Source organism: Anser cygnoides, chromosome 3, assembly GCF_040182565.1.
Source record: "Anser cygnoides isolate HZ-2024a breed goose chromosome 3, Taihu_goose_T2T_genome, whole genome shotgun sequence".
Lineage (NCBI taxonomy): Eukaryota > Metazoa > Chordata > Aves > Anseriformes > Anatidae > Anser > Anser cygnoides.
The window spans coordinates 8,260,334-8,281,776 of NC_089875.1; the positions used below are offsets into that span (position 1 = coordinate 8,260,334).

Here is a 21,443-nt window from a genome sequence, read left to right on the forward strand (position 1 = left end):
ACAAGGAACAAAGAAGCAGCAACACGTTTGCTGGAGTACTGATTCTTACACACATATGTCTGTAGTTAAACATGCTGAAAAGGCTTTTCCTCAGGGACAAGACATACCATGAGCAACACAAACCTGTGGCCCACCAAAAAGCCGAACGTGGAAAGTTCCAGTTCTGCGTTCATAGAAGACAATATCCCGGTTCAAGAAAGCATTTAATCATATGTTTCAGTCCACCAGAATTCCTGAGAGGCCTTAAGTGTGTGCTTATTTTTAAAAGATGCTTAAGTGTCATTGATTTCAAGTACATGCTTAAGTGCTGTCCTCAATATAAATGATTTCTGAAACCAGGGTTGATGGGAGTTTTATCACTGGTTTTAATAAGAGCAGAAAAGGAACTAAAGAATTTTAGGAATCCCAAATGCCTATCCAAATTGAATGTCTACGTGACAATAAGTAAAGTATAATCATATATTGTTGAATATTTATATTTCAGCTACTCAAATAAAGAAATTCTGAAATTAATTGAAATTGGTAAGATCCTCATGCTAAAAATATATATATATACATATTTATCACTGAAGGGGTAAGAATTTCTCTATATCCATATTACCCTAAATTTTTACCTTTCCACAGATTTTCTTATCTTAGAGGTTTATGGATTTTTTTAAGACTAACAATACAATTTCCTAGTTATATATACTTAATTTTTAAGTTATAAAAAAATCCATAATATAATTCTATGAGAGTTACCATAATAGACTGTAACAGCTGCTATGGTCTATTGTGTAAATAAGTAATTACAGAATTTACAGACTATCATGTAAATATGTAATTATGGACTTTTTAAAATGTGCATTATTTCCTCGATAGTCTATCATTTAAATATGTAATTATGGACTTTAAAACATGTATTATTTACTCAGATTGCAACAGCTCCTTGGGACAGAGCTGTTCTGGCCTATTGGGTAAACATGTAATTACGGAAATTTTAGAAATATGTATTATTTATTTGCTACTGCTGCTGTCAATACATCATGACAGCTACGTTTAAATGGATACCGTATACTCAATATTCTGTCAAGTTTTCATAGGTCACATAAAGTACCTCTCCTCATGTCTGTGGTGCCATCCAGTGAAGCTGTTGCCTCAGAAGGTATTTTATCACAGGGTCATCCAATGAAACTCAAGCAGGAAATTCCACAAATAGTTCCATCAATTGGCCTTTTCCACAAAGGTTCAGAAATACAATCAAAAGAAAACCCTTCTGTCATTTCTTTCACAATGTTAATAAAGTAGAGTATATTCCACTGTGGTTAGGAAATGGTATCTGACAGAATGTTCCTTGGAGAATTTTCAGCAGGGTGGTAAACTTGGTGCACTGCAATCAGCAGCAGGGCTTATTTCCTAATGGCATCTCAGTTCAGAGACCATGGACCATGTCTACATTTCCCAGATAAGGCTGGGAAACAAGAGATGATCTGTAAAGCAAAACATTCACTGCTAAGGACCCAGCATCCCATTGCACATTCTTCAGGTAGTTTACTTCAGTCCAGTTCTGGTCTGGTCCCATGGAACAAATGCCCCCAGGCAGCTGGAGGACACTAGGTGGTTCCAAGTTAACACCTCTGGTGTAGTTTAACCCAAGAGGGACATGCTTTAGGTTCTAGGAGACCACTCCATAATGAGAATCTGAGCACCAGAAGAGTGCATGATCCCTTCCAAACATCATTTCTGATCTGAAATAAAACACTAAGGTAGAGGCTTCCACAGAATACACTCAGCCATGCCACTTGCATTCTGACTTCCAGACATCTTAAACAGGAGACAGGTTGGAGCAGACAGTTCTGTCATTTCTGAAGTGTGGCGTTTTGGCAATGTACAAAACTATGAATTTCAGCAATGCTTCCAATTACAAGAAAATATTCTTCAAAGTGGTAGGAAGAAAATTGTGAAAGGGGTTTTGCTCATCCAAGATGGAACTTCAAAAATATTATTACTCTGAAAGAAAGCTAATTACTACTACCATTAAATATTTGTATTTCTAAACTACCCAAGGCCCCAACCAGAGATAAATGCTAGGTGGTCTGCAAGCATATATGAATATCCAAACCTCAAAGATTTCACAATTTAAGAAATATTACCCAATATATTATACTTTATAGAACGCTTTTTGGAAGCAAAATGAATGTGTTCTCAGGCCAAAATGTATGCACTGAGTCTAGAATCTGCTGCATCTGCAACTATATATCCATAATTCTAACATTTAGGCATGATTTTCCTAATAGACCATAGCAAAAGCAAAACTAGAATAATTCATTCTTGCAAATATATAGGACAGTTATATAGTGTGTTAGACTTCAAACAATCCTACCCTGGCATTGGAAATAGGAGTGTTGTTGTCATTTACCTAAAATTATCCACTCAACTAAAAAAGGAGGGAGAGCAAAGATTATACTCATAAAAGAAAAAATACTTTACAAATAAGGTATATTTCCATATTAAGATATACATTATCCATCATCGCTACTTTCTTCATAGTCTACAAACCTCATGTAATAGTAGAGTCCTAGGAATTGAACTTATATAGAAATCACTACATTGGGATGTTTAAATGAGGGTATTGATAAAAAAAAACAATTTCCATTCTACTGAGAACTGGCAAGGCATCAGCCAGAGTGAGACTGAGTCCAGCTGTCTGGATGGGTTGGTTCTAGACTAACTGGAGAGAGTCAGGAACTTGACCTCTGAGGAACAGCAGAAGAAATTGGGATTGCATAGCCCCAAAAAGAGAAGACAGGCAGGTACAGATACATATCTTCAGATACGTGAATGTAGAGAAGCAAGCAGACACCTCTCAATGTCTAATCTAGATAGGACAAGTGGTAATGGGATTCAAAGTGGCAAGAGAGATTTAGGTCAATGGGTTGCCCAGGAAGACTGCAAAATCTTTGTTAGAGGTTTTTAAGAATGGACCAAACAAATTTTCAAGAGAAATGGCACAGGTGTCGTGCCTCTGAGAAAGGAAGCAGAACAGACGTCCTCCTGAGACCCCTTTCTGCCTAGCTTCTACATGGATTTTGCTCTGGGGCTAAACCACAAGCATACAACTGTGGTCTCAGTTTTATGCCTAAAAAGCAGATGAAACCCACCAAAATTTGAAACAACAAAGGACTGAAAAGTATGCTGAATAACATACACCATCTAAATAAGGATAACATGCATATTTCAAGATCGTATTTAATTTTAGTACCCCCAAACAAGAAAATACAATACTACTACCTGTGCAAAGATAAACTTAAAGAAAACTTCACACTGCTGAGTCATTGACTGTGCACAAATAATGCTTTTATTACAGCAACATTATTATGTCTGGCCGTTTGTCAGGGCCCTGACTACACCAACAGGCTCTGCGCCCTCTTTTGCCCCCTGTCCAGGGGTCCGGCTGTCCACACTCAAGTCCAGCTCTGACAATGGGACAAAGTGCACCAGATTGTTCTGAGCTGAGAGAGAGGTGTGAGAAGAGCTCTGAGACCCTTGTCTGGCTCATGAGCCACATTTGAACTTAGGTCCTCACCCTTGGCCACTTAAATCCAGCCTTTGGTACTATCTTTGAGTCTGCCTTTACTGTTAGATATTTGATTGCATTGTTTTGTTACATCCTCATGTGTGAGAGCCCTCTGATCCCTGCTGGTACTGAGTGAATTACTTTAATGCAGTAGAAAGCAGCAGTCAGTAGAAAGAACACTTGACTGTTAAGCCACCTGACAAGAGACTCAACAGTGGAGAGAGGTCATCTGAAGAAGACCCAAACAGGTCTAAAGCTAGGAGAAGATACTTTCCTAGCTCCCTATATTTACTGGTGTGTAAATATATGTGAACATGTATGTTATTTTCTACATGAAAAAGGTCACACCATTTATTTTTGAAAGGCAGAAAAAACTGTTTCATCAAAACCTATCCTTCATTTAGCAAGAGAAAAAGGCTGATAAGAAAATGTACAGGAGATAAGATCTATAGCCTAAACAAGTGACTAAATGTAGGCCCCATTAAAATGAGAAACATTACTCCACAGCAGGAACCTGGGAGCTTTCAAAGCTCCTGCCACGAAGAGGATTTTAAGCACCCTGTGATGAGTTCCACCGATTATTATGGATTTTATGTAATAATGACCCTGCCTTTATAAAAGTAGTTGGAATTTTTTGTTCTCTGAGCCACGGTACTTTACCACCCGTGTAAAGCGGGTAAGTTTTAGCAACTTGTAGAAAGAGTTGTATGCTCACACAGGCTTGGAACCAAGCTACGGGATTTCCTTCCAGAACCTGAGACTATGCTCTACTCCTTCCTTTTTTGAGCTGTTTATTCTGGAGCTCAGCCTGCATTTGCAAGGTCATGGCGGATACTACTCGTCACACTATGTTGCTTATGCGTGAAATCCTCATTTTGTGCAAAGCTCACAAATATATATTCATGTCATAGTATCTTAATGTCCAGGGATAGTTTGAGCATGCCAAAGTGAGGGTGGCTGCCATACATGCTCTGCATTATTGTGACAAAATAAGGCAAAGCAGAAAGTTGTCAGTTTGAGAGTGGAAATCTTATGGGAAGGTTAACATTGCTGCACTTCTGGAACTAGGTGGCTGGTAAAATAAAATCTTGCCTTATGTGTCTGCAATTAGTTATGTGTGAAGTATACGTGCCAAAATCAGAGGCAGTGTCCGTTTTGTAACACTAATTATTATTGTGAAGCCATTTTCAAGGTGGGATTATGGGCACTAAACCACTGGGACTGACTGTGCTGCCCATGCGTTAAATCCTCGTTTTGTGCAGACTTAATGAAAAAGATAGTTTCTTGTAATATGTTCTGTTTTGTCAGTTGCTCCTACGCAGCAGTATAGGGATGCTTTCTTTCTGCTTAATACATACAGCGATAATTTTTTCACATGTTCTTTCTGTAAATGTTCTACCACAAAGCATTCTGTTAAACTGGAATTAAGGTTGTAAATACGCAGTAATAAGTTACAGCAAATTCTGTACTAATTGACTGCCCATACAACCTCAACGGCATCGATGGAGAAAAAGCTGTTGTAGAACATTACGGGCTGGATTCTTATCCTGGAAATGCTATTCCATCTCCACATACAGCAGTATGACTGAGAACCAAATCCTGTACTGGATTTCATAAGAAACACATGCTGGAGTATCAGGGATGCAAGATTAAACTCATGTTTTGCAGACATAAAGGACAGGATTGAAAAAGCACTTGTCAGTGGCCTAATTCTGCTCTCACTGGAGTAAATGAGATTTTTACCACTGATTTTAATGACAGCAGAACTATGCCAGTAATCAGCACTTTTGGAAATCCTACCCTTTGTAATTCAAATTAAACAAAATAATTTAGATTTCCTTTGTTCCCTTTAGCTAACCTCTTTGTAAAATCTTATCAGCCCTTAACCTACAGTTACATCATAGGATGAACCAGGTACCACAGTGATCCCAAATTTACTTTACGTTCCAGCCACAGAAAACACATGCTTTTGGCAAAATCTGTGTTAATTCCTTGAGGAATCAAATTCAGCGTTATTTTGCTCCTTACCCTTGACAGATCTGTCCATTTTTGTGGCTGAAATTAAAATATTTTTCTCCTTCAGTTTCATAAGTGAATATTTTATGTATAACATATTAGGAGACAGAACAGTCTCAGAGAGCAGGAAAATCAGACAATATTTAACAGAAAATTAAACAACAGTAATTAATAAAGCTACCTTCCGAGTAGTCTCTGAATGATAATACAAAAATTTACAATGGTGTTGTGAAGCCTGGTTTATTTCTACCTGTAATTTACTTTGAGGTCTTAGCATAAAAGGAGCTTAGAATTGAAAAATATCATTATTAGCATAAAAATGAGGTATGTTCTATTTATTTTGTGTAATAATTTAGCAGAATATATTCTTACACAACTTTATACTGTAAGCACAAGGTCACACAGGATATGACTTGTCACACTGTGTTGCTTATGCATGAAATCCTCATTTTGTGCAGAGCTCCAAAATATATATTCATGTCAGAATATCTAACTGTCCAGCAATAGCCTGAGAGTTTCATTCTATTACATACAGGGGAAACAGATTCAGCGTCATTTAGGAGGTCTCCTCTTCTCTCAATACCTGAATGAAGTCATTAATCAAAAACTACAAACACTCACCAAAAGGGAGCCAGCCCCATTAATGCCCTCTTCAGTTTGCAACAAAATTATATCCATGTGGTTAGCATTTTTTAAAGATTTGTGCGTGAATATTCCAATCAAGCAGTCAAAATCAAGCATCAATTTTATAGTTAGTTACCAGAGAGAAGGAAGGAAGGAAGGAAGGAAGGAAGGAAGGAAGGAAGGAAGGAAGGAAGGAAGGAAGGAAGGAAGGAAGGAAGGAAGGAAGGAAGGAAGGAAGGAAGGAAGGAAGGAAGGAAGGAAGGAAGGAAGGAAGGAAGGAAGGAAGGAAGGAAGGAAGGAAGGAAGGAAGGAAGGAAGGAAGGAGGAAGGAGGGAAGGAGGGAAGGAGGGAAGGAGAGAGAAGGAAGGAAGGAAGGAAGGAGGGAAGGAGGGAAGGAGGGAAGGAGGGAAGGAGGGAAGGAGGGAAGGAGGGAAAGTAGCTTTATTAAATACAGTAAAAGAAATAAATTGTGTGTAGGGATGGAGTGTCACTGGCGGTGCTAGTGTTGCTGGAACTACACAGATCTTAGGGCAACTCTGGACATAACATGACCTTCTCCGAAAGTCCAGTCAGCTGGGTAAGCATGTACTAGATGAGCAAGCACCAGTTAGACTGAACATAGTAATGATTTTAGTGTGACAAGCAGGAGCTCCTCTAACTCTTTCGACTGTCTACCCGTCTACCCATCAACTCCTCATTGCTATGCCCAGCTTTAAATGTTTTCCTCCTCTAAATGCATCCATACTGAAGAACAGGAAACAACACAATTCTTTGAACGTTAAATTGCAGAGATTTTTTTTTTTTTAACCAGACATAAATTTGATATTATTGTATAAGCAGTTTCAAGCAGGACAGCTTGCTCAACAAAATCCTTAAACCTAGGAAATGTCAGTTTGCATTAAGACAAGAAATATTACCTTGGTCTTCAATAAAACAGCAGAAAGCAGTAGCAGTTTAGAGATCAGAGCACATAACCAGTGTAGCCTCCAGACCAGAACAGCAGGTTTGACATGATATTCAGGTAAATAGCCAGAACAGAACAGCAATTAACGGTTAACAGGCCACTTAAATTAAGAGCTTTCCTTGAGAAAACAGCCTCAGACCTTCAGAGACTCTAAGAACTGACAGTTCAAGCAGGAAGTAAAGTGGCAAAAAATCGAAGTATATGGGGAATTTCCTCAACAGGCCTTTTATCCACCGAATGTACAAACCCAGAAATGCCTGGCCTAAATGCAGATGTAGGGGAATGCAGCTGCAGAGAGGAGGGAGCAAAGACAGGAAAAGGAAGCAAAAGATTTTGAGCAATGACCTTCCAAACAATGTGAGCATAATTTTCTTCTCTAATGTCTTCAGAGCCTAAGTTTTGCATAGTTTAACACCTCATGCTAACCTGCGCATCCACACATTGTAACTTGCTCAAGCAATCTGCTGCCACGACTCCAGGTAAGGTAAGACAACTGCAGGGGTTTGTGAATGGACAGAGATCTTGAGCTGCAGCGCTTGCTTACAGGCCCTGCTGGCATCCCCTTAGCACTCTGCGTGCTCCCACAGCCCCATCAAAGAGGCAGCCACACTTGGAGAGTCAGACCCGGGGGCCACAAGCAAGCAAGCCTAGCAGTGACACCAGTTTGGATCTCCACCTCTCTGTTCCCCTCATTGTTTCAGCACACCACTGCCACGTTGATATGAACAGCAACTTCTCAGCATCACAACAATAAACAACCGCAAAGACCCTTGAGAAAGGGCGTGGGCGAACATGAGGAGCAGATGTCTTAAGCCCCCAGCCTCGGCACCCCTTTTTCTTTTCCAGTGTCTTGTAACACAACCTGAGGCATTTTTCTCTCATTCTGGAGCTTGACTTACCAAACACTTAAAGACGAGAAGTTCAAAGAAAAATAAAGACATTATCTTGTCTACCTCTCCCAAAGAGGGTGAATACAGACCCGCATTTCTCATAGCTCAGACACTCTGAATTTAGGACATGTGGGAGCACAACCCCAGAAATACGTGTAGATTCAATACAGCAACACAGCATCAGAAAGACCAAAAAAAAAAAAAAAAAGATGGAAGAAAAAAAAAAACCACGAACCAGCCAACTATCTTCCCAGCCCTTACACCCTACCACCAAAAGCAGTCATTTTGCTGGTCCTTCCGCTCCCAGCACCCACCCAGCAGAACAGCCTGCAAAACCCCAGAAGCTCTATGTGCACCCACCACCCAGGTTTGGGGATACATGCAGTGCAGCTGGACACCCTGCCCACATTTTAGTACAGCAAAACCAAGGGGAGGCCGCTGTTAGCCAGATCCAGAGGGCAGAGGTGCCAAATTAGTTTTACAGCTTTCTAGCAGTGAGATGCACTAGGGCCAGGGGACTTTTTGATGGACGCAAGGGAGCAATGCTTGCAGCCGGTTTGAAAGGGTCATTCCCACGTCTCACAGCAGCAGCCTGTGGGGGTGCTGCTGCCAGATCTGCAGTCCGGGGCAGCTGGCTGGCAGGGGGAGGGACCCAGGCACCGTCCCTGCTGTTTTATAGGGCTCACCGATAGGGATGGGGAGATTTCAGAGGATCTTCAAGAGCAGCTAATCCTCGTACCCAGTTTAAGGGGTTTGGGAGCAATGGTACTTAGGGGTGAGGATAGTTTGGTGCAATGGAAGACTGTGAGTAAGGCTGCTCGGGAGTGAGGTTGTTTGGGTGCAAGGGCATTTGGGAGCAAGGTAGAATGGAGCTAAAAGCACCAGGGGCAAGGATGCTTGGGAGCGAGGGCTTTTGGAGGCAAGGCCCCTTAGTAAGGGTGTCTGAGGCTAAGCTGGTTTGGTGGTAAAACATACACGGCTGAGATCATGTTGGGGTGGGTGCGTTCTGGGGGGGACGACACAAAAGCATTTGAGGGGGAGGACGTTTCGACACCAGGCTGTTTGGTGGCCAGAGCGTTTGGGGTGCTGGCGTTTGGGGCCGAGGGTCTCTGTGCCGCTGCGAGCTCCCGCCGCCTCCCCCGCTCCCCGCCGCGCCGCTCGGACAGCGGGAGCCGGAGCCGCATCCCCCCCGATTTCTGCCCCTGGACCCTGCGGACCCCCCCCCGCTCCCCAGCAGCACACCCCGCGGGCGGGCAGCTGCCCGGGCCCGGCGGGGCGCGGCAGCAGCGGGCGGGGGGCGGGGGGCGCGGCGGGGCCGGCCGCGGGGGCGGAGCCGTCAGGCAGCGCCGGGCGCCGTGACCCCGGGCCGGGGAGGCGGCACCGCGGCCGCGGGGACGGGGCCGGGCAGGGGAAGGGGCCGGCAACGGGAAAGGGCCGGCAGCGGGGCCGGCCTGCCCCCGGCCGGCGCAGCGAGCGGGGCGCGGCGAGCCCGGGGGGCAGCGCGGCGGCGGGCGCGCCCCGTCCCGGTGTCCCCCCCCCCCCCCAAGACAGACAGACAGACAGCCACCCACCCAGACCCACGGACACGCGCACGGCACGGCACCGGGCGGGGGCAGCCGGCTCGGCCCCCGCCCCGCCGCCCGCCCTGGGAGGGCCGGGGCGCGGGTCCGGCCGCCGCCAGCTGCGCACTTACCGGGCCGCGGCGAGGGGTCGGCGGGCGGGCTCCGGCACGGCGCTACCGCGGGGGGCCGGGGGGGCCGGGGGGGGCCGTAATCCGCCAGGCTTGGGGCTGCCAAATGTAAACACTCCGCCATGATTTCTTTGTTTAGATAATTGAACCTGCCTCCCTCTCCCTCGCCGGCTCTCGCTCGCTTTTATTTATTTATTTCCCCCCCCTCCCGTCAGCATCATCATCATCATTATGGCTTGTGCGGGGTGTTGTTTTGTTTCTGCAACGGGTCGTTATTTGGTAGCGGGACTCGAGCACCGCCGGACAGCCCTATCTTTGGGCTCAGACGCATTTTTATATAAACCTCCCCGGGCGGGGGGGCGGCGGCAGGCACGAAGGAACCGGCTGCCCTCGCCTCGCCTCGCTCCCTCCCGGCTGCAGCCAGGACAGGCACGGCCGGGCTCCGCGGGGCCGCTGGGGCCGGGGCAGGGGCCGGGGAAGGGGTCAAGGAAGGGGCCAGGGCCGGGGCTTGGTGCTTTTGGGCCTGGCCCCGCTTCCGCCGCCTTCCACCCGCGGGCAGGGGGCTGCGCGCTGCGGGGACACCGGTGGAAACTTCCAGATTTCGGTTCCTTCCCTATGCTTCCTCAAAATCCCTGCTCGGCAGGAAAGCAAGCTGACTGCTGTTATTGCTAGCTGTCATTATGCGGGAATTCCCCACCAAGAAATGCAGTTTTGCTACATAACGTGTACGGGAAGTGTCAGCACGGGTACAAAAAATGTTTAGCTCCATTCCCACCCTAGCATCAAGTTTCTGCATTTATTAGTGTCTCCACTGCCAGTGCCACCTGACTCGGAGCACTTCAGCAGTGTTGGTAAAGGAAAGCCGCTACATCTTACGCCCCTTCCCACAGCCCCACAGCTCAATGCCCTCATCACAACCTTGCAGGATGCCCGTGGAAGCATCCCAGGAGAACATGGGGTCCGAACTGTAGTGCTGAGCACTTGAGCCCCAGGAAGGCCCCTGTGCACGACGTCTCCTTCAGCAATTCACCCATAAGGACTGCAAAGCATCACGTCACTCACCGCAAGACGTGTCCAAGACTCTAAAAATTATCCCTGCCTGGTATTTTCTACTTTTGTATTAAGAGCACCGTCCCCCTCTCTCCTGACTACTTTCTTAACCATCCTTCATTTCTAGGAGGTCTTTCGATGCTATAAAACCTACGGCATTTCAAGAGTTATCTTTGCTGCCGATATGTAGAAAGAGCAATACCACAAAGACAATTTAAAAAATCATTATATAGAAAAATAAGGTGATTTACTTACACTGTTATACAGTGAAGATAAAATGCTTAGTGACAGCATGCCAATCATCAAACAAGTTCCCAATACATTTTCCCCTGAGACTGTTAGTACGATAATGATCGCCATTCCCATAGCCAACTGCCTCTGCTTTGAAATGAAACCGGCGACATGCGCATTATTGTACCTTAACTATTGTGCCTGCCTTTGGCAAAGGTCCTCATTCTGCGAAAGGATCACCAGTTGGGACCCCCAAACCTCCACTAAGTCACGCTAATCCCTTGTAAAGCCATTGTTAGCTCTTGGGATAAGGATATCTCTTTATATACTGTGAGCACAGAGAAAAATAACGAAAAAGGAGTATACATGTGTATCATACAGCCGTCAGTAATGCAGGGCTGCATTACGAGGTGTGCTTCAGAACGGCGCGGCTGTTTGTAAACTACAGTATAACCAAATCCTGGGGAGTTGCCTTGGTTGTGGCCGTGAGTTGGTGAGAGCAGAGGAGGTGCCGGGCAGGCGCTGAGCTGCTCCACACAGCCTGGCGGCTCTCAGGCCGCTCCCCGCCACCTGACATCCCACCCGCATTTCATATACCAAACCATACACCACCACAGAGTTTTTCACTGTTCTGCCTTTTCTTGTTCCTTTGAACATCCTTTGGAGAATAATTTCTCCTTTCTGCCTTCTCTCCCATCTTAAAGGTTACACTATTTGCTTGTGGTTATATTTTTATTTCTCTGCCAAAATGTCATTGCAGTCTCCCCTTTGTGGAATTTATACGTGTGGCCATTTATATTCATTTCAGGCTAGAACTTGGCATAAAAGTTTGCAGCTTCTCAGCCAGATTTGAATTACTATATTTAATTTATACTCAGCTCTTAGACCTCTTTTTTAAAAAAAAGAGTGAAGATAGAAATAATTTGCTTGTGGATCCAAATGGTGGCATCGTGCTGTACTGATTTCAGATCTTATTTCCACAAGCTCTTCAAAAGAACATGCCAGAGTACTTGAAACATGACTTTAGAAAGGTGTTGCTTTACAATCTTTTTAAAATGAATTATTTCAACATAAAACTTTGTGAAAATTAGGCTTGTAGATGCACTTTTTTTTTATTGTGTTCTTAGATATGGCTCACTGAACAGTAAAACCAATTTTCATGTGATCTTAAAGAGGTCAAAAGTCTTTGTTGTGCTTTGAAAAATAACTTTTGCACAATTTTGTTTATTTATTAATTTTTGTGAATATTCAGACAGTGATGTGTTGGCCTTAGCAGCTACAAAGAAGAGAGAATGACATGCAGATTTTTATTAAACTAGATTACATTGGATAGCTTAAATTTCCTTTCTCTATTCATCAATTTGAAAAACAAAATGCAGTACTTCATCTGATATGAATTCCATTGGGTTAAGTCCAGCTGAGCAATTGCTCAAGAAACATTTCTACCAAGTCAAACTCTTGTTTGCTTCAGGATTTTCACTACTCAACATTTTTACTATGGTGCTCAGCATGGAAAAATATGGCAGAACTACTGGTAATATTAAATAAATGTAACTAAGATAATAATATTTACTGCTGCATATGCATATGTGATAAGGCGAATCCTATGACAGATTCTGTAGGCTTTGAAGAACTGCTGGTTAAAGACAGTGCGTCACCTATCAGATTGGACATAATTTTCCAACATCTTGCTTCTTAGACAATAATTCACAGTTGTGGAATGTTACGCAAAATCATACCAGACCAGCATGCTAGTAGTTCTTGCTTTACAGAGCTGTTACTGATTCATTTCATAAATAGCTACTGTATCACATTACCATGCAATGAGCACAAGCATACAGGGCCCGTAGTACTGTTGAAAAATGAAAGAAATGGCTGTTTTGAGAGTGAGGAGTCCAAAATACAATGAATACATGCCTGAGAACATAGTGAGTGCCCCTCCTACCTGTGCAGTCAGCAGGGTGCTTACTGCAGGCTTTACAGAAGGTTGGTAGATCTTAAAATGGGAGGCAACTGCTTGCTAGCCTGAACAGGGATATATGCAGAGAGATGTGTTGTAACCAAAGGATTACAGGAGGAAGTGTGCAAAGAACTGTAATAATACGATCATATTCGAGTATCTTTAGGATCTAGTGTGGGTAGTATGGCATTCTGGAAACAGGTGGTGGATAAGCAATTTTGCAGACAAAGTTTGAAATAATGTTGCCGCCTTTTAAAACTACAGAAAGATGTCCAAATAAAGGAAATATTCACATTTTCCTCCATTCTTACTTGAGAATTGAGAATCTATTTCTGCTGAGGTAACTGGTTCCTTTGTAAAGCTGTTTTCTGTATCAGTTTACTTTCTCTGAGATTCCATTGGAAATGCATGTGTAAAAAAGCACGGTGATGTATTTTAATCAGTGCAGTATGATAATGTACTCCTGAGTCATAAAATAGTTGCAATGTGATAGCTATGTAATAAGCTGTACTGTTGTACAAGAGAATAGAAAAAAGATGTTAAAAGCAGCAATAAAAGTCTGCTACCTAAAAAGATAACATCCAGATCCTAAAACAAGGTGAAGATTAAATCTGTTTGTCTAGGAGCACATGCATCTACTGGACCACTAAGAAAAGACCCAAGTGCTGAGTTTCTTTCTTTCTCTTTCTTTCTTTCTTTTTCTTTCTTTCTTTTCATCTTTCTTTCTTTCTTTCTTTTTCTTTCTTTCTTTCTTTCTTTCTTTCTTTCTTTCTTTCTTTCTTTCTTTCTTTCTTTCTTTCTTTCTCTCTTTCTCTCTTTCTTTCTCTCTTTCTTTCTCTCTTTCTCTCTCTCTCTCTCTCTCTCTTTCTCTCTTTCTCTTTCTCTCTCCCTTCCTTCCTTCCTTCCTTTCTTTCTTTCTTTCTTTCTTTCTTTCTTTCTTTCTTTCTTTCTTTCTTTCTTTCTTTCTTTCTTTCTTTCTTTCTTTTCTTTCTTTCTTTTTTCTTTCCTCTCTTTCTTTCTTTCTTTTCTTTCTTTCTTTCTTTCTTTCCTCTCTTTCTTTCTTTCTTTTCTTTCTTTCTTTCTTTCTTTCTTTCTTTCTTTCTTTCTTTTTTCTTTCTTTCTTTCTTTCTTTCTTTCTTTCTTTCTTTCTTTCTTTCTTTCTTTCTTTCTTTCTTTCTTTCTTTCTTTCAACCAGATCTTTCCACTGTAAAAGTGGGTAAAAGCAATTATGGAAGAAAATATGAAAAATAAAGTTTTCTTTGAGTGCTTTGCACCCAGTTAACAAATTGCTATTGCACAATAGTAACACTGCATTAATTATGTCACTATTTTTCCTTCGTGATAGATTATTGTTAGTAATTCATCATTGTAACATATTAATAGTGGTATTAGTTTTTAAACAGAACAATCATATTAGTAGCATACTTGTCATATTAGTGAAAATTAACAAAATGATGAAAAATTGCTACCAAGGCTTTGGGGCTGTAACACTGCAAGGAAATCACTTTTTCCCATTCCAGCAGTTTTTCAATGAGCATATATTTTCTCGTAAAGATAAAGAGATCGTTCTACAGTTTTCTCTGTCTAAAAGCCAGAAGCCATTTCAAAATATTTATGCCATCCTTTTAATGCCAAATGTGTGTATTCTTTTATGATTCTAATACTGTATGTTCTGCCTTTTAAAAGCCTGAGTGCTGTCATTCACAACCCCTGGCATGAGGCTGTTTGAAGCCATTAACTCTCTTTTTGTTGGGGATTGTGAGTCTGTACAGTCCAGCATACTTCTAGAGCACAATACAACTGCCCTTCTAAGGGATTAAGCTGCATCTCCTACAGAGGCACTCATCTGTGAACTTGTCTTACATGCCTCCAACCAGTCACTTGCATGACCATTTTTGTTTTGTTTTGTCTTGTTTTGAAGGCAGATAGCTTCAGGCAGCTGTGAGCATGCTCCTCCCCACTTCTTCATCCTGTCCTTTGTATTTCCGTCATCTTTTTCTCTACTGTGGTATCTCTAGCTAATATAGGAAGATGATGTATGGATTTCCCTGAGATGTCTTACAGTAATGACCTGAATTAGATTACAGGGTTATAGACTGGGATTTCCTACTCCCTCCCTCATGAACATCTGGTGCCTCAGAATCAAGAAAAGCCCAAACATCGCCTGAACCCTGGGAAACCTGTCTGGTTTTGCCTACTTCTTTGTGAAGCCAGGCAGCAAATCTCTAATCTCTCACCTGTTTAAAAGACAGTGAAACAGAGCATTTTCCCCATTTATGCAACTACTTTGAATTGGTTCTTTTATAATTTACAAAGCAGTTTTGAGGCTTCCATCTACTATTTTAATGGAAGACCTAAATAGCTTTAATTTGATTAACTACAGAATGTCACATTGGAATAGGCCACAATGAAGTCAGTGGTCAATACCTTTTATTCAATAATCAGTTGAACCCAGTCAGCCAAATGTAAATGAAATGGTAAATTTAGGGAGTTTTCAGAATGACCAAAAGGTAGCCTTTTTATTCCAGGACTTGTCTCTGTGCAAGGTCACTTCCTTTGAACATGTGATTTACCAGTTAAAGTACTTTGGGGTTTAGAAGCAAAACCAGAAGCAGAATTCCCAGTATCCCTCTAGATATCCTTGGTCTGTTAGTGGCTATAGCTAAAACACACCTCCAGCCAAAATAACTACCACTATAAGCTGGAATCATCCTAGGGGAGCCAGAGAGTTGAACGAGACTACACTAACCATAAATGTGACCCACATATACAATAGGGTTAATGACAATGACCTTATTGCAAAGATTAATTAATGCTTATAGAAAGCTTTTATAAGCTGCTATTCTATTAGTTAAGCCACAGCATCTCTGTGAGGAAAATTGAGTCTGCAACTGTGACACCTGGGCTGTGCTTTACTGGAGAAAAGTTCCTCAGGAAATACCTGTATTGATGTTGGGACCAGCTTTATAATGACCCCGCAGTCCATACCACTGACCACCTGCCCTGAAAGCCTCTCAGCCTCTCCCTTGGCAATGAGCCTGTCTAGGTTTGAAAGCAATGCCTGAGCTCCCGGATCTCTGCTGGGGCCAGCCCTTCTCCCCACCTTTCCTGTTCATGTGTGCACAACTCACCCAGGCAGGGCACAACTCACACAGGGGGCAGGATGTCAGCCCGTGCCTCTCCCAGTACCCCCGCTCTGCATTTTCCTCCTTTGGTACTCAGCTTCTTCTGGGCATTTTTCTTAACAGCAAACAAGCCATGGTGGGAAGAAGCAAGTGGCTTAGATGACCTTCCCCAGTATGTGAGCAGCAACAGAGAAGTAACGTTGGTATTTTACTGTCCCTTTTCTGAAATTTAATTTTTCAAATAATTCTAAGCTTGTAAGGTGTTTCACAAAGGACAGCTTCAAGCAGCTGTAGCACTTCAGAATGAAAAGCTCCACAGCAATGTTTATGAAGTTGTGCATGTATTGTGGCACTGATTTTAATACAAAACATTAGATTGACATCCAATGTACACATAAGATGCATTTGACTGACATGGGCATTTATTATACATTGATGTGACATATGCCAAGTGTAACAACAGCTCTGACTGACAACACAGCAAGAAAGGATTTGTGTTATCAATGTTTGATTCAATACGTTTCCATCCTTCCCTATATAGTGGTAATAATTGTACTACTTGTGTGAGAGGATATTTTGGAAGTAATACAGCACTGCAAATTGGCCCAAGTGGCACTTAAGTCCACAGTAGAAAGAGCAAGAGGTCTTTTTAGTCTCTAAGCATTTAGAAAAGATAACATAACTAGAGCTCCAGTGAATTGGAGTTGTCAAAATTCACACCTAAGAGAAAGGGGGTGTTGGGCCTGTTGCCAGGAAACAGCATCTGGTATCACATTTCTAAAAGGATGCATGCATATGAATGCAAGTGGGAGCTGCAGCATGATAAATCCATCACTGAAATTGCACCTCCTCACTCTGTGCTGTGGCACCCACCCATAGGAACTTCCTTGCGCCGATTCCTTAACAATACTTCACTCAACAGCCAGTGACCTGCAGGCAGTCATCTGCTGGGCCAGTTACAGTTTCATCTTCGCAGTGTGGCCTATGCTACAGAGTATGTCCAGGGCCAGAAAACAAGCTGGACTGCTCTTCATAATATTTAACTGTTTGCCCAGCACGTAACTAACGTCCTGGCTCAGTTTTGAGGCTGCGCTTGGACATGGTTTGAGGGATGGCACATGGAAGGAACCATTCCTGCAGTGCTGTGTGGACAGGACGGCTGTGAGCTTTTCCAAGACTGCCGAGTTTCTTTGCTGGACAGAAACCTCCAGAACGTATTCTGGTAGAGCCAGAAATTTCCTGGAAATTCCAGTCCCTGAGCAGGCTCCCCACTCCTAATGGTGGTGCAAGCAGATGACCAAGGACTGTGAAAACATCTGCTGTCCTGACAAGGTTCACAGGACTACTTCATGATGTGATCCTGTAATTATAGTAATTAATATTGAATAGACAGTATATTACTGAGTTTTCCTAAGTACACAGACACATAGATAACTTGCTAGCTCACCAAATTATGAAACACACTTACTCAGAAAGTAAAAGCTAAATAAATAGCAATATTATTATTCTGGGCACCCATTCCACCAATGACATCAGCACAGTTTTCACAGACCCTACATACGTCCAGTGCAGGCCTGGCTTTAGAGCACTTTTTTAGACAAAATCTCCGTTCATTCTCAGTCTGGGCCTTAATGCAGAAAATGAAGACGCTTTCTACTTTTTTTTTTTCCACTAATTCCCCAGTAGTATCTTTCTTTGTTCAAAAGTTCAAGATCCAAGTGATTCTCCCCCACCAGATTATACTTCTTAGGTATGCCAATTTTTTAAAGCTTAAACTACCTGACATCATTTAAATGGGGGGGGGGAGGGGGGGAGGGGGAAGGAAATTTAGGAAGTGACGATGTGAAGGCACTTTCCTAAAGAAAAAAAGAATTTCTTTTTTAAACACAATGCCTCCCTGGTTCCCCACTTAAGAGAATATCTGTTGTATGGTAAAAGCAGGTCATGAAAAGTTTTAATTGTCCAAGTAGGTGGTAGTTCAGGGTACAAGAGAGGGAAAGCTGGTTGAGGGAGATATACAGTAAGTTAATGTTCACACAAATGATTTCTTGCCTTGTGTTTGAAAGGCCTTTTATTTCAGACGGCCTTTGGCACTGCAACTGTTCCGTGGATAAGTCAGGAATTCATTCTACAGAATGTCAATCTGTCTCTCTACATGAGTGTTACATTTATTTTTAAATAAGGCCTTGGCATACTATTTTGTTTTATTTATGCTCATTTTTTATTACATTTATTATATTTAAAATCTTTAAAACTGTTTTGTAATAAATCATCTGGGTACTCTTATGCAGCTGATGGTGTACATGTGCATTTTCTGAATAGAGAATTCATCATTTATTATGATTATTTACATCAGATCTAAAGTTCATCAGAATATTAGGTTTTTATGCTGCTATTTACACTACTATAAACAGGAAGAGATCTTTCATACTAAAGGCATTTCGAGTGGGGAATCATTACTTTATGTTAGAGTCTGTCGACAGTTGAATAGGATGGTATTACATTCCGTGTTGGAAGGTATTTCTTTCAGTAGGGTCACCACTGCCAACATATACATTCCGTGATTGCAACTAGCAGACTGGTCTCTTTACAGTTTTCCACAAATTAAAACAATCTCTGTCTTATGAATAGCGGTGGTGGTGGTGTTGAATGTGACAGTAAGAAAACTATGCCATAACTTAACAATTTCTTTATCTGGTAAACTGAATACCATCCCTGTCACTTACATGCATGTTATAGAACAGATGAGCAAGCAAACAATAATTTGGGGCAAAAAAAATCTAGCTATGAAGATGACTTAGATTCTGCAGAGAAATGCAAAGTAACTTATGTAAATATTTTTGAAAAGAGAAGTTTTAGCTGAAAGTAAAAAGACAGCAAATACATTTTTATGATAAGATTTCAGTTCTTCCCTGCAGCAGTCTGCTAAGGTCTGGGCCAGGAAAAGCTACTCTGGTATAAATCTAATGCATTCAAAGGGGATTCAGACTCTCTAATCAATTTTGGTATAATCTTAAGAGAGTTCCCAAGCTAACTTTGCTATAGAGAATAGATAATATACAATATACATTAAGAGCACCCCTTTGGATATGTATCTGAGGGTTTATTCTGTTCCACTGAAGATAGTAAGAGCTTTTCAACTGATTTCTGGACATACAAGTTTAAACTGGATAGTGCAGAAGACTGCTAAATAATTTTTTGCACTTTTACACTACAGAAGGGAAGTAATTTGTCTGCTCAGGATTGCTGTTCAACTGTATTAAGATTCAGTCCCATAAGTACTGATTTCTTTGAATGCTGTTTTCTGTTGCTCATTACGTTCTAGCATCCACTCTCTTGCTAGAAGATTCCTGATAACACTGGTCTGAGAATGCATGTGCTAATATAAAAACACACAAGTAAAATTTATCACGAAATTTACCACACAGGTGCAATGAATGGAGCTATTGCTACAGGCCAGTTAACTGTAACAGTTAAGTATTCTCTCTTTATCCTGCATGATTATCTACAAGAAACTTCTGCAGATACAGACACCAAAGATCACCTGGAGAGATTTGTTAAATTTTCAATTTTAAATATGAATCACAAAATAAAAAGGGCATTGAAATTATAAGAAATGCCCAATGTTTAGTTTACAAAATGCATTTAATAAAATATTTGGAAATAATTAGCAGTTGATACTCTTTGCATACATTGCTGTCTTGCTAATTGTCAGCAATGACCCTTATCAGTCACTATCAAGAAATAAATCAATTCATTTTTAGTGCACATGAAAACTGCAGTTTAGAGATGGGAGCATATTAAGAACTTGTATGTTTTATGGTAAGTAAATGAATTGCCTTGCGGGCCTGTTAAATGTAAACAGTGGTGAAGTATAGCTTACACATCTTATTCCACGTAAGTGTTGTAATAGCCTGCTCTGATTTTTAGATTGTATTTCTGGTAATTTTACTTATCCAGATCCATAAACAAATCTCAAACAAATATTTTTTCTTTAAATGATCTTTTTGCATGCAGCTTTAAATTTTCTGAGATTCCAGTCCTGTTTGGGCAAGTCATATTTCCAGGTCTTTCCTCTGTTTTGTGTTCTTTGGGCTGTTGTTGTCTAACATGATTAAGGATGTCAGAAGCAATATGTACTCAGTCCATTAGTTTGGCAACTGCACAGAAGGCCACCATCTGAGAGCTGGTCCGTGCCAGGGTCAGTGGAGTTCAGGTGTGCTGCAGAGATGATGTATTCCTGCAGAATGGGGAGATAAGATTTACGATGACCTGTTCCATGGCCTGGTGAAAGTAATAGAAAACTCCTACTGCATACCTGCATTCTGTAGGCTGATGTATATATACAGTGGGAGTAGTGACATCCTCAAAAGAGGCTGTTTACCTGCTCCTCACCTAAAGCATTTCCAGCACCTAAATGTTTCAAAGAAGTTGTGAAAAAGGTGTTTCTAAGAGAAGGTGAAAAATTTAGCTTCCAGAGGGCACAGAAGAGCTTCAAATTCCAAGGGGAATTTAGATGCACGGAAATCCCAAAGTGGATAAAGCTGTGTGCTAAATCACACCGTCTCCATCAGCTCTTGAATCAACACAACTAAAAGTATATGGGCATGCTAAAATTTTATATCAATGTGGTACTCATGTAAATGAGAAATTAACAGTAGTGTGACATGATGACCCCTAAGGTCACCATTATGTTTGGAGAGGTATTATTGTGCCATGTGTGGCATCTCTAAAAATGTTAACAAGCTGAAGATGTGCGAAATTGCTGCAAAGCAGAAAACCCTATGGAGAGTGGGTTGCAAGAGGCTACAAACAAATGCAAGCTTTACTATTGCAATTCACTCAATTTCCTCTGAAAAAAAAAAAAAAAAGTAAACGTGCGAAAAAAACAGCTCTCCAAAGATCCTTCTTACATATGTCAAAAACAACTGCCTTTTGGATAAAGTTTTGGGTACTTCAGCTGAGCTGTCAGGACAAGTTTGTAATTGATAACTTAAACTTCTTGTTTACTTCTATAAACTTCTTTTCAATTTAAACTTGAAAAATGAACAGACAAAGACAATTTTTTTAAGTCCTTGTTGCACAACAGAAATTTAGATCTTAAGACACAGATATTTTCACCTGCTAACCTGCAGGTTGGGACTGGCATGATCAAGCTCTAGAGAGGGGCACATATCAACCAGTGCAAAAAACAGGCTGGTAAGAGACAACCTACAATTTTGGATTTTGTAGTCTGAAATGCAGAACATTATTTAATATTTCACACACAGCTCTGTAGCAAATTTTTGTCCATTTGTAATCCTCATAAGATCCCATTATATGGTTATGGCTGAACAA

At 41.6% G+C, this 21,443-nt stretch overlaps 1 long non-coding RNA gene across 5 annotated transcripts in view; it reads right to left on the reverse strand.

Moving 5' to 3' along the window:
* Positions 1-21,443, reverse strand: part of LOC106036626 (uncharacterized) — a 505,620-nt gene that overhangs the window by 446,249 nt on the left and 37,928 nt on the right. The window contains exon 6 of one of the 5 annotated variants that reach the window (XR_010830025.1): positions 15,229-17,466. The exons of 3 other annotated variants lie outside the window; for them this stretch is intronic. This is a non-coding gene — a long non-coding RNA (uncharacterized lncRNA). Of the gene's footprint in view, positions 1-15,228; positions 17,467-18,513; positions 20,347-21,443 lie in introns of those variants that run through there. One more of the 5 variants, XR_010830026.1, reaches the window with a different exon arrangement.